The following is a 13,200-nucleotide window of genomic DNA, read 5'->3' on the forward strand; positions in this document are numbered from 1 at the left end:
AACATGTCAATATGCTATTTTTTGTCTTCTTTTAACATAGCTTTTAATATTTCAAGTCATTTTCATTTAATGCAAATTAGGACATAGTGAAGCATGAAAACAAAGTGAACTGACAAAAATTTCATCTTGTTAAAGAGTGAGATTTGAGCACTGCAGAAGGTTTGTATTTCGTATTCACACACAGAGAAATCTGATTTAAGCTTTAGCCTAGTTTTTTTTTATTTAATTCTGTGTTCTCTTTAATTCAAAATTATCTATCCTTACAGGATGGCTTGTAGTAAACTTAATCTTGAGATGTGCTAATTAGCTGGTAAGAAAAGCCTAAATTGGACCGAGTTAAAAGATCATCTCTAGCTTACTTTATTTCTAATGTTTTCTGGCATTTCATTGAATTTTTGAGATATTCTGAAGATAAAAAAAGAATAGCGGAGTCCATACTGAAAGTTCAGGACACTGCAAATTTCATTAAGTTGATTGGAATTGTATCAGAACCCTAAGGAACATACATCTGAGCCAGTAAGCAGAAGAAAAATAAATGTAGACAGGAAGCCACCTGCCACCTCTGCCTCTGGTGAGTTTGTGAAACATACCCTCAGCTGTCATAGCCATTTTGGCATCAGCAAATTTCACTGTCCTAGTGTTAAAATCTCTTTTATATGTCAGAGGGACCAATCACAGCAGAGATAAATCAGTATAGTGGTTACTGCTTGCTTTACAGATTCTGTGTTAGCTCATTGCCTCTGGCTTTTACAGAAAACTTCTGTGTATGTCCTTCTTTTCCTCTACTTTTGGGAAAAAAAAAATAGTTACAGTCTCTCCTGATTCTTCTGGGCTATTTATGAAGGAGTTTTTCAAGCATGCTTGTTCCTTTACAGTTGGTTGTCTCACAAGGTGCTGCTGAGACCTGCAGGTTAAAAATTTAATCATTAACCAAAAGATTCACAAATGAAAAATACATGTAATCATTCCTGGTTTCAGCAGGTAATTTTCACATCTACTATTACATTCTGGAGCTAATGACAAAGAAAACATCTTAGATCACCTTTTGTAGAATGTAACAACATCATTTACGCTGATATTATACCACCTTAAATGGGGTCGATATCCATATCATTTACAACAACTTAGGTCAATACATGGAAAGATATTGTTACTTTCTGAGTGTCAAAGAGCAAGATGGAGTTATCCAAGAAAGAGAGATGCAATCTGTTATGTTTTACGTTCTTTATCCTCCAGAATACACATTGAAGCTCCTCTGCTTCCTTGAGGACTCATTTAGAAATTATTTAGAGCATTTTTCTTCAAATGAACACCCCAACTTAAAAAGACAATGCCTCCTATTTATTTCTATGGAAACTACAACAGATATAAAGAGAACAATAACACTAACTGGTAGAGAAAATTCTCAGCTACAAAACACTCTTTTTCAACATAGTCACCACAATTAGCTGTGCATATTCACCAGCAATGAACAAGGACCTGCATGCTGTGCTCATAAAAAGTCTGCACTAGCACCACTGTCACTGTTGCCACTGCTGAAATGCACCACCCACCGCCTCACTGTGCTCACATCCAATGTTTGCTCTCTGTAGACATTCAGCAAGCATCAGTGGATGTCAATGGGTGCATTTTTTCTGCATGGAGGAGTTCAATGACACACCTTTTCTTCATCTGAGCTTCCAAGTTGGACGCCGTTTTGTCAGACGGCCCCTCTCCTGCCATCTGTCACATGGCAACAAACTGTAATGGAATATTGGGAAGGTTCAGGCTCCACTGCCATACCACCAACACCTGCCTCTACCATCATGGGACAACATAATAAAATATGAGGCATTACTTTCGGACCATCCCTCATACAAAGGAAAAATTAACCCAGTTAAAAATGCCTTTTTGGGATGTTAAAAAAAAAAAAAGGATTACAGTACAAAAATGAAGAAAACATTTCCAGCACTCGTAGCAGTGTTTATTATTTTTATTGAAATGTGCTTTTCTGTGAGAGTTCTTCGTTTTACATAGCTTTGAGGAGATACTTTAAAAAGTAAAAGCAAAAACTAAAAAACACCTAAAAAACAAAAACAAAGAGTAATTAAAAATGGAAAAATAACCAAGAAGCATGCACCTCCCTGCATTAACTAAAACAGTAACTGCTTGGGTATTTAAGTAAGGAAAATTAAAATGGACAAGGTGAGAAATCATTCAAACCAGCTCTACACATTAATATATGTTATCTGAACTGTCCTGTTTTCTCTTGTTCAACGGTTATTCTTCATCACACTTCCTTTATCAGAAGGAGTTTGCATTTCCTACTCACAGTTTATCTTTTGTAGCATGCATATCAAAAGGAGGATAAATACATATTGCCAACAATTCAGGAAGCATTAGCTAATAAAAAATAGTCCGGATTTGTAGATCAAAGTGGTCTTGAACGTCATCAGGATATACAGCTGTAGGAAACTCAGGAAAGTTCAAGGTAGAGAAATCATTTTCCCCAGGCCATTTTCTTCCTGAAAGTAAGGTGTAAATCCTGTAGAAAGGAGTGTTTTCTTCTCTTTGACTATTATATTTCCTCTTTGTGTCATTTACTGCGTGTAAGAGGAAAGAAATTCAAGAAGTGGCAGTGGGAAAGTAGCAGAGATGAGGTCAGAGCTGAGTCACGCTCTACCTGTTCACCTTGGGGCTGTCACTGTTCTATGTAGCTCCAAAAAACAATGCCACATAACTTAAAACATGACACATTTTAACTTTATTAATGTCTTATCTGCTTAGTAGGATCCATCTATTCTAGAATATTCTCATAGTTTGCCTTTACAGTGAAAATGAAGCCATTTCTGAAAATGAATTGTTTTGGGCTGAACAGAGTCAGCAGAGCGGTGTGATGGCAACACTCCGCCTTGCCTCCAGAAGGCAGACTGCAGCACTGTCACAGAGCATGCTCTGAGATGCAGGCAACCATTAGAGTGGTTTCTTGTTGCAGAAGAAAAGCAGGAGACAAAAAGACGTAGTAACGGAGATTTCAAGGAAAAACCCTGTGGTTAAGGCTTATTCAGTGCTCTAATCTCTTAACGTGTTTGGTTTTTTTCCCCAACAGACTTAGCAGCTGAAACAGAGGATGAAGAGTTTTGTTATTTTTACAGATAAACTTCTCCACACCTTGATCCTATGTTGGACTGTCAGGTGTGCCCCTAGGGGCCTTTTGCTGGCTGCAGGGTTTCTGAAAGTGCTTTTTAAATGTGGATGGAGGGAGAGTGGAAGAAAGTGTTCTGCTTCCTCAGTCGTCTATTGTGCAGCTTATTGCCATGTGCGTTCAGGAATACGCTCTTCTCATTGGAACACTGAAACCTTTTAAAAGCTCAACATGTAGCAATGAAAATATTTCTCTCACTATTTACAGTGGAGCTTCTGCCCTAGAGACTGCAGCCACTCCTGTCATTTACAAGAAGTTATTCAACTACAGAGCACTTGATTCTACACGTTCTTTTAAGCCGGAGTGGGAGAGCCTAGATCAAGTTATATTCTACGCATAGAATTGAAGTACTGTGTTTCTGAATCTGATTGGAAATGACTGACCTGAGATGATGGCAGATCCTAGAACTGTGAATCTGAATCCAGTAAAGGGTGAGATAAATGGCTGCTCTACTTGATGCTCGCTCTTAGCAGCTCCTGCAGCCCCACTCTCCATCTGAGAGCTGATTGCACTCAACAAAGTATTTTTCCATTCCTGAGTCAGAAGAAAAGAACAGGGGCTCTCAGGGAAGAAAATTCCTAAGATTTTCTTCAAAGATAAAATATGGAGTTAGTCTAAGACTCCCACATGTTGTGGGATGGTGCTGTTCCATAAACAGCCTGATTTACAGCCATGTCTGCTTTTCTCCATTTATATTCCCACACACTGTGGTCTCCTTCAAACACAGGATCCATACCAGCCATGTTTGTTCAAGGGTGCTTCCTCAGTCACAGAGGGACAGTGCTCCTGTTGTAGGAAAAGAAAGAGCTATTAACAATTGGACTGTGACCAGTGAAGCCTTTGAATTTTCGGGAGATAACATAAACAAGAAAATACGTTATTTAACCCTCAAAATGGGTCTTGGAGCAATAGAACATTTCCTGTATGTGAACAAAGACACTGGCTGTTAGAAGAGAAAGGAGTACAGCATGCACAGGGAGATTTTGGCAGGAAAGATTAAAAAAATAACTAAGAGGGCTTGGTCCTGAGCCTGACAAAAGTTCAGAGGAGGAACAACATTGCACTTACAGCAGCCTGATAAAACCTGGCTTTGCTGGGCCTCAGGGAAGGAATCAGAGGTGAAGGATGCATTGCAAAGAGGGGCACTGCACTTTGGAAATGGAATGGTTTCTAAATGCCCTTCAGTTTCTTGTTGCTATCCTGACAACAAAAACAAATAGAACGTTTAAAAAAAAAAAAAAACAAACATGTAAAGACTGCCTCTACGCATCCATTTGTTTGCATCAGTTGCCTATAAACCAGAGATCACTGATAAATCAGAATGTTCAAACTTTAAAGGGAACTGTGTCAGGCTGAGGGATTACTGCCAGGCTCAGTGCTAGGCATTGGATCAAGAAGCCTCATCTCCCTGGTGGCAGCTGGAGGTCAAGAGAGTTACTTGATAAGACAGATGTTCACAGCTTCAGGGGCTTGAAGCTCCCTAAGATGACTGCATCTTCTCATCGCCTGTCAGGGAGTATTCTGCAGGAGAACTCATCCAGACAGTTAAAATGGGAGCCTGCAGATCTGACCTAACAATAATATCCTTGGATTATTTTCAATGATTTAGGCAAAATCATTTGCCTATCATAATGCTGGACAGATTAGTTAACTTTGCTCCTAAATCCTTTTCGTTGTTGTCTTGATCTTCTTGGAAAAGAGTGAACTTGAGGTAGCAAGCAGGAAATCATAAGCCTCAGTAAACAGTGAGTCTGCAAATGAAAACTGAATATTTATATAATGCAATATATAAAATGCCTTATGTAATGTAATATCATACTGAATTATGTATTTTTATATTGAATTTACTTTTAATACTTGATTGCAGTTATATATTAAAATATCTACTCCGTATTAATTATTTTCAAATACAAAATGTACTGATGTAATAAGCAACAGAAAATTATGCAACTAAAGACTCTGACACGAGAAAAGCTGTACCAAGCTTTTACATTTTGCAGGCTTCTCCATAAATGATCTTTTCAGAACTTAATTGGTAAAAACTCAGTGAAAAGGAATGAGATACTTCATTCATTAGCATTTTGCAGAACCCAGATGGAAAGTTTATTATCCAGTATTTAACATATCCTCAGTGATAATCATGGCCTAAAACCAGCAGGCTTTGAAATCGCTCAGATTTCACCATTGTGGTTTGAATACAGCAGCTCTGAGATGTTCTCCATAGACGAGAAACCAAGGCTTGTGTCCTTGGAGCTTAGCTTCTGTCTTTACAGACAGATCCTCTTTGCATCCTTGCTAAACATCCAGCTCCAAAAACCTCTGAACAAGTCCCCATGAATTCCACTGGAACTGAAGGGAAGCATTTACTTCTAGCCTAGAAATGAGTAATAGAGGTGGGATGCAATCTGCATCTTTTATTTTCACAGGATAGTATAAATAAGGAATCATTTTTCATGAAGTGAAAGCTCAAGTGTAATTTAATTGTGTGGTTATTGAAGTCAAAGGGGAGAACTGCATATAAAAGAAACTCATGATACTGAGAACAAAGTTTATGTTTTTATTGCCTATAAACTGTGACTTCGCTACTTAAAAATATATATCTTTGTGTTTCATTGTATAAATGTCCCTTTTATTTTTAGTTCGTGTGATGTTACATGGAATTTTATTACGAAATATTTAATATAATGTATTTTTGATGTCTGCTGGTAGGTTTTTGGCAAAATCTGTTGATCCCACATCAAGAAACAATTAGCCACATATCTACTACCTGAATCTGTAGTCTAGTTTTTTCTATTATATGTTTGGAAAGCTGCTAAAAATGTGCTAGAAAAGTTGGGTAGAATAACAGTTCATCTTTATGCAAAATGGGCATGTCTTTTTCTTATCATGTGAAGATAACAAGTAAGATTTGGCTCCAAATGGATTGTGTTTCACATGAGTGGTTACTTTAATTCTGAAGCCATTCATTCCCAACAATGACCTTTAAAAAATCTCCTGTTGTTCAAGAATCCACTCGGAAATATGTTTGAAAGTTCCTGGCAGATGTGACTGACTGGTATGTATCTACAGGTAATTTTACTGTTCAAATTTGTCATTCAACAAATGCAGCATTTCATAAGATATTATGATCCAAGACATATTTTAACCATTAGTACGAGGTCAAGGCTAGCAGTAAACTGATTCTCTCTATTGTAGAATTGGAAAGGAGTACTTGATTTTATAATTGTAGACTCTACCATAGTATACATATATATATATAAAATGGGGACTGGTACATTCAGCATTAACTTCTGTTTCTCTAAGTAGTTAAGTATTTCACTGTTCAAGCCTTAGATACAGAAGAAGTGAGGATGAAAGTTTTCCTTCCTTGTTCTTGCATATCAGTGGATGCTCTCTACAGGCATTTCTTCCAAATTCACATTCATCTTGCAATAAAGTGTAAAGGGTCAGCACGGATTCCCTTGGGTCCTTGGCCTTCCATATATTTCGGCTATTAGAACAAGCGAGTACACTACTAACACTGCCAGCTTCGAGGTCAGCAATAATATATGTGTGTTAGAAAACTGTAGGTATTGCCAGCCTGCTAACCACATTAGCTTGTGTTTATATTTTCTCAGCCAAATCAGAGAAAGATGTGCAATTATCCATAATAAAATCATCAAGCAATAAAGAACAGTAGCTTTTCCAGTAAACATGTTTCCTTATGCCTTTACAAATGCCAAGTCTGACTAAGTAGTCCGACTCAGAGTAGGAGGAGAATACCGTGATCAAAGTGCTTACAAAGCGCTCTAATTTTCAGTGAATCACTTTTACAGATAGAGCAAAAGCAGCCATCATTGCCTCTCAAATGTGCCTAATAAGTACAAAATCTCCTTCTATAAACAGGAAACTGAAGGAAAAGAAGATCCACCACAATTTGACATGGAAGCAGCCTACACCATTTCAAAACAGGACTGAAGGTGTCATTGGAATCATGCAGATGTGTTCTCATTTTCAGTTTTCCCACTCCTCTTTATTCCTGAAGGGAAAAATCAGAAATCTCAAGTTACTCTGCATACTTTGTGAGAAAGGGTGGTACACTGGGAGAAGATCTCTCCCTGGAGCAGAAAACAGCCCTCTTTGAACAGAGGAGATCAAGTGACCTCTGGGGGTCCCTTCCAGCCTCAGCCACTCTGTGATTTTGTGATTCTGTGATTCATGGATTAAAACAGAGACACACCTTTTTGAAAAGGAAAACAAGGGAAGAAAATGGTCATTGGCCACACAAAAAGGAAGGAAAGAAAATGTCATAAGAGCCTGAGGAAGAATGTCAAAGACTTCTCTAGGAGCTCTGATTTGTGTGGACAGGAAGGTTTCATGCCTTCATTTGAACCTCTAAAAATATAATTTTCAGATGAACTGATAAATCCAGTGTACATAAACCAGAGGAGCAGGATTTGAAAAAAGCCCAAATATGGACTCAGAATCTTTGAGTTAATTCAGTGACTTTTTAAAATTTAATGCTGTACCTTTTCAGTGTTAGGTGCCTCTCTTCCCAAAATAAAAACTCTGGAGTGGTCTTTAATAAATAGTAGCTGTTCATTGTGACCTGTACATCCAATTGGATCAAGAAGTTATTTCTTCATCTGAGGATTACGTTTTCACCTTCTGTCTTCTCTAACCTTTCGTTTTTTTGTATTGCGTTTCACATTTATTTCTCTGAGACATTCTGAGTTTGAATTTGTACCTAAACATATTTGCTTCATTTGCACAAAAGAGACACTTTAAGGCAGACAGATAGGAGAGGTCAGGACTTGACAAGAGCTCCTAACTTTGAAAAATCAGATCATCTCCAGTTAGGTCTTCAGCATGACATGCTGGTGAATAAATTTACAATATCTTTGCCTCAGTTTCCTCATCTTTAAACAAGGATTGATTATACATGTAAAAATATTCATGTACTTCAATGATGTGTAATTCAAGTGCCTAATATTCTCTCAACCTGAATATTTTTTGAATTTAAACAATACTTGAATATCCACCCAGGGTTCATTTCTACCAGAGGGAAAAATTTCCCCTCCATTTCTATGTTCTTCCACACAAAATCAAAATATTCTGTGGTTTTACCTGTCAGCAAGCTGCTGTCTGAAGAGCACTGTGCTGGGACATAGGTGAGATACCAGAAACCTCAACTACTGTGCAGTATGGAGTAGAAATGATCGTCTGCATTTGAGTGCAGAATGGTGCTGGCAGTAAAAGGGACTGAACAGCTGAAGAAGAGCAAGCTGGCTGTGGGAGAAGTAAATGGGAAGCAGGTAATTCAGAACCAAACAGGAAAGATGAGAGAGTCACGAGTGTTGTCATGAGCAGAGGGCACTGAGTGGCCAGGAGGGCTGTCACCCAGTTTCTTACCAGTCATGCCAGGGTAAGGAAGAGCTGAGTGGCACTGTGTAAGGAGGGTGAGAACTTCAGTGGATGAGGGCTCTTTCTGAGCATGTTGTATGTGGGTGACCAATGACAGAGAAGGGATGTGGAGGATACAACAACAATGTTAAATGTAATTGGACTAGAATGGGAAAATAATAAAGCACAAGTAGGAGTAAAAAAGAGATGAATAACTACTTAATTGAGTAAGCTACAGAATTGCAATGGAATAAATCAGAAAAAGGTTAATTCTAGGGTGGGAGCAGATCTTGACGTTTTTTTTCCGTGAACTGCTCCTGTTCATCAGCTTCGTAGACTAAATAAACTCTGATGTGAAAACAATCTTAATTATTATCCAACCCTAGCTTCCAGGCCATTGTCTAAACCTTTATCACAAGCCGTGCTTAGACTGCAGCAATAACTGGCTTTATCTGCTGTGCAGCCAGGGTACAAAATGAAGCAGAAATAAAATATTACTGAAGGTCATGAGTCTACATTACGTTTGTAATTTGGCAGAGTTCTCAAACACATCCTAGTCCTTCAGTTCCCTGTGTTCTAAAGGGTTTACTAGTTTAGACCTATCAATTAACTCTAGAATAATTTTGTTTGTTTTCTGGAATCAAAGTCTCAAACTACTAACTACTGCAAACTACTACCACAGTGATGGAGCTGCTAAAAGAGTTCTGAATTTTCACTTACCCTTGGCTTAAAAATTTAAAGAAAATATATCTCATAGTCTACTCATAGGTATATCAAGTATGAAAATAAAAAATAAAATATGATGGAGAAGTATTTTGTGGAATAAAAATCTGGGAAAAAATAACAAATTAATTGTTCTTTGCATATGTGGGAAAGGTCTATTACAACATATTAGCTAGAAGTCCAACACTTCAAAATCCAGTGCTGCTTGAAATATTTTTGTGACTATTAATGTGTTTTTCCCAATACTTGGTTTCATTTCCAGATTTAACCAGAAACTTTTAAGATTTGTATTGTATTCCTCTTTCCAAATCCTGCCTAGATATTTAGACTGGATTTAAAATAGAAATTTGTCAGTGTGACAGTGTCTTCAGCAGGTCTGTTAGTTTAACTGCTTTTGTAGTCTTTATACACAGGAAATGCTCTAAAATAAATTGAAGTATGACAGCTGTAAAGTTCTTTGGCTGGCATAATTTATTTCCTTAAGAGGATTTGCATGATATATGTTACCAAACCTTGAGTATTATAAAAATACTCATCATGAAATCATGAAATAATTTTGGTTGGAAGTAGTGTCTGAAGTCCACCTAGGCCAGCCTCCTGGACTAGTAATGTGAGGCTAACTCTAGCCTTAACATAGGTCACTCAGAAAACAGAAATTCTCCAGATGCCTCTTCCAGATTTCCACCAGCCATTGTGAACACTCTTTTTTGTCATATTTACAACCAAGACTTCCCCTTCTGTATTTGGTGACTGTTGCCTCTGAGAGGAGTTCAGCCACGTCCTCTCTAGGCCTCCCCCTTTGCCATCAAGTGGAAGACAGTAACTCAATTCACCGCTAGGCCTCCTCTTTTCCAGACTGAACAAGCCTGGAGTTCCCTTAGAAACCCTCATAACAGGTTCACTGCCGTTGTCTGAGCTTCCTTCCAATAGCTCATCTCTCTAACATCCCAGGAGACCCAGAGCTTGACACAACACTGCAGAGGTGCCATTGTAAACATTAAGTCAACAGCCATTATCACTTCTCTTGACTTACAGCCCAGTGTGCCATTAGTCCTTCTCCTGTAATTACATTTTAAGACCAGTGCTTACAAATATAGAAATCACTTTTAGAATATTAAAGAATTAACTAACAAATTATTGAAAATACCTCAAAGCTATTCTTCTCTGAGAATGTGGTTTGGGAATGTCTCTAAATTGTGGGAATGTTAGGGTCTGTACTCTTTTCTTAAATTAGTTGCAGCCATACACCAAAATTTAAATGTAAAATATAAGTACTTCCGAGAGAATCCAGTGTTATCTCTGAGTGTTTTCTTATGTTTATTTTGGTATAATTTTGCTTTCAAATCTGAGAATTTTAGAAAATAATGAATAAGATGAAAATTTTTCTGTTGGCTTTTTTTTTTAATTGAATATATTTCACATCCTATTTTAAATTATTTTCAACAGTAATATCCAAAGAAAAACTGCTGAAGGAAATCAGTCAATTTGTCCCATCAGTCACTGGGTACAAAACTTCCCCTCAGACTGGGGCTGAGTCCCTCCCTTCCAGGAACACCTGAGGGAATGCAGCTGAACTGCTTTGCTTAATTAGTCAGTATATCTGAATTTAGGATGGAGTAGTGCTCTTAGGACAAGCAGTATAAAAGAGAGATGGCATTGCTTAAGAGGAAACACTGGCTTATTAGAAGAGTGTGTAGAGGGATGAATGGACATCAGCCTAATTTAAGGACATAGTAAGTAGAAGACTGTCCTTAATATTGTAGGTATTTTTTTGAACCTCTGTGTTTATATGGTTGCTTACAAGTTGAGGTATTGAATTGAGGCATGCTGACTTAATCTGTTAAGGATGTGTGTGGAGTAGCTGGATAGTTATTCTGTGCTCTTCTCAGTCTTACAAGCATGCAGCATGCTGGTGTGTGTTGTGATCTCTGTAGTCAGCAGATGAGAGTCTGGTCATCTGAGTTCTGATAATTTCTTCTTATAATGGCTAAGCATCTCTATGCATATATAATCTTTGTCTTAAAATTCAGACAAAGGTTTAAGTATAGGACTTCTTTTAAGCATATCTATTACAATTGTTTTGAATCACATCGGATTCTAGGCTTTTCTTCCCTTTGTACGTCTGTCTGCACACATCTTACCATCCAGTACTCTAAGTAAATTCATCAGGATGTGCTTTCTATATTGTAAAAGAAACATAGCTACAAAGTTATAAGCGCTTTTAAAGAGTATATATAATATACATTAAAACTAGAAAATATTTATGTTCCTTGATATGCCAACAGCACATTAAAATCTTCCTTATGGAGAATAAGGATATATGGCTGAACTGCGTGTATACTTGAGCGTGTACTGAAGTTTGTAGATTTTCTTCCATTATTTCAGTAGGTGAAAGATCTGGGTTTTAGTCCCTGGTTTAAGCACTCAAGCTATTCCCCAGAGAAGCCATTCAGGTACAGGAGGCATCAGCACTGTCTCTTACAGTCAAAGATTAACTGAACACTTATGTATCTTCTTCATCTGTGTTCTCCCAGGCTTTATCTAACCTCAGTTTAACTTATTCAGGGTGGATTTAACAACTTGTTATACTTACCTTGCTATTTTATTGTTGTCAGTGTGTTGTCTTGTTAATGTTCACAGGAAAAATCTCCCTAAGATGTATTGTAGTTGAGTCTATACATAGTATATTTTTTTTCCTCACTGCGCATACTTCTATAAGGACTACAGGAGAACAGCACTGAGACTCCTGCACCAATGTGGAAGGTGAGGTCTGGGGCTTGGTCTCTGTGCTGTACCCTTCCCCACCTGCTGCTCTATGGCCACTGGACTGATGTGCATTGATGTGGCTAACACTGCCTCTTGCCCGTGAGCCATCTTGGAGAGCTCTCTGCCCTAATCTCATGTAAATCCAGCTCCAGACTGCCAAAATGATCACTTGGTGACTGCAGATTAACAGGATTATATAGGGTTTTACTTGGCCTATTAGGTTTAATTCACTGTAGGGTTTAGATGGAATTGGAATACTCAAATCTGATCTTATGAAAGCACAGCCAACTTTGATTTTTAACCTCTTTTGTGTTTTAGAATAGCCCTTCAGCACAGTGGCTAGGAGCTTCCTGCAGGATGATGTCTAAATGTCTCTTGTGACTAAGTAGGACTTGTTTTTTCCATTTGTTCTCACCTTATGTTCTTCACTCTAAGTGTCTTGAACTCCCTACCAGGGAACTACTCCTCTTCTGGATAGAGAGATGGAATTTGAATCCTGGGACTTGTAGGAACTACCATGTAAATATTTAATATTAGTGATAATGGCTCTTTGGGAAAGGAGTGTATAACTCATAAGAGTTACTGGCACTGCTATTACAGTGCCCTGGACCCAAGCCAGAAGGTATGGCAGATGTTAGAGGAAGCACACTTAGACCCTTAAGTGCGACACTAACGTGAATACATGTTCCCTATCAGTACCTCTTCAAATAGCGTGTAGTCATCTTGTTTGGATAACACCACCTCAGTGGAAGTTGTCAATCCCTGATGGTTGAGTCCAAGGCTGAGTTGCAGGAAGGTGATTTGAAAGTAACTTGGAAGAGCCAACTGGATTCAGAAGTCAAATTCAAATTTAATTCATTACCATCCATGTGACTGAAGCTATAAAATGCAAGATTCCTTAGGTGTGCTTATTCTTCAGGATCTCAACTTGTTTCTTCCTCGGAACTCTCTGCATGGTAAGGTCAGATTAAAAAAAACCAAACAAGTACAGAACTGGATATATAAATTTATATTTTCTTTACCATGTTTGTATTAGTGTTTAAATGTCTAACAGAGGACATTCTTCTATGTTTACCAGCCCGAAGACCTTCTAAGACAAGTGCTGTTGCCTTTCTAAGGCTTTAATTGAAGTAAAATTAATCTAT

At 37.9% G+C, this 13,200-nt stretch overlaps 1 protein-coding gene and 1 long non-coding RNA gene across 2 annotated transcripts in view; both read left to right on the forward strand.

Moving 5' to 3' along the window:
• On the forward strand, window positions 1,931–7,752 carry LOC110398843. The gene is made up of 2 exons (XR_002438667.1): window positions 1,931–6,253; window positions 7,070–7,752. It is a non-coding gene; the product is annotated as an uncharacterized LOC110398843 (long non-coding RNA).
• Window positions 10,954–13,200, forward strand: part of SLC2A9 (solute carrier family 2 member 9) — a 115,138-nt gene continuing 112,891 nt past the window's right edge. Inside the window, exon 1 of the mRNA XM_021396259.1 lies at window positions 10,954–11,022. The gene's annotated coding sequence lies outside the window, so the exon portion shown is untranslated. The remainder of the gene's footprint in view (window positions 11,023–13,200) is intronic.

Source organism: Numida meleagris, chromosome 4 (genome assembly GCF_002078875.1).
Source record: "Numida meleagris isolate 19003 breed g44 Domestic line chromosome 4, NumMel1.0, whole genome shotgun sequence".
Taxonomy (NCBI): domain Eukaryota; kingdom Metazoa; phylum Chordata; class Aves; order Galliformes; family Numididae; genus Numida; species Numida meleagris.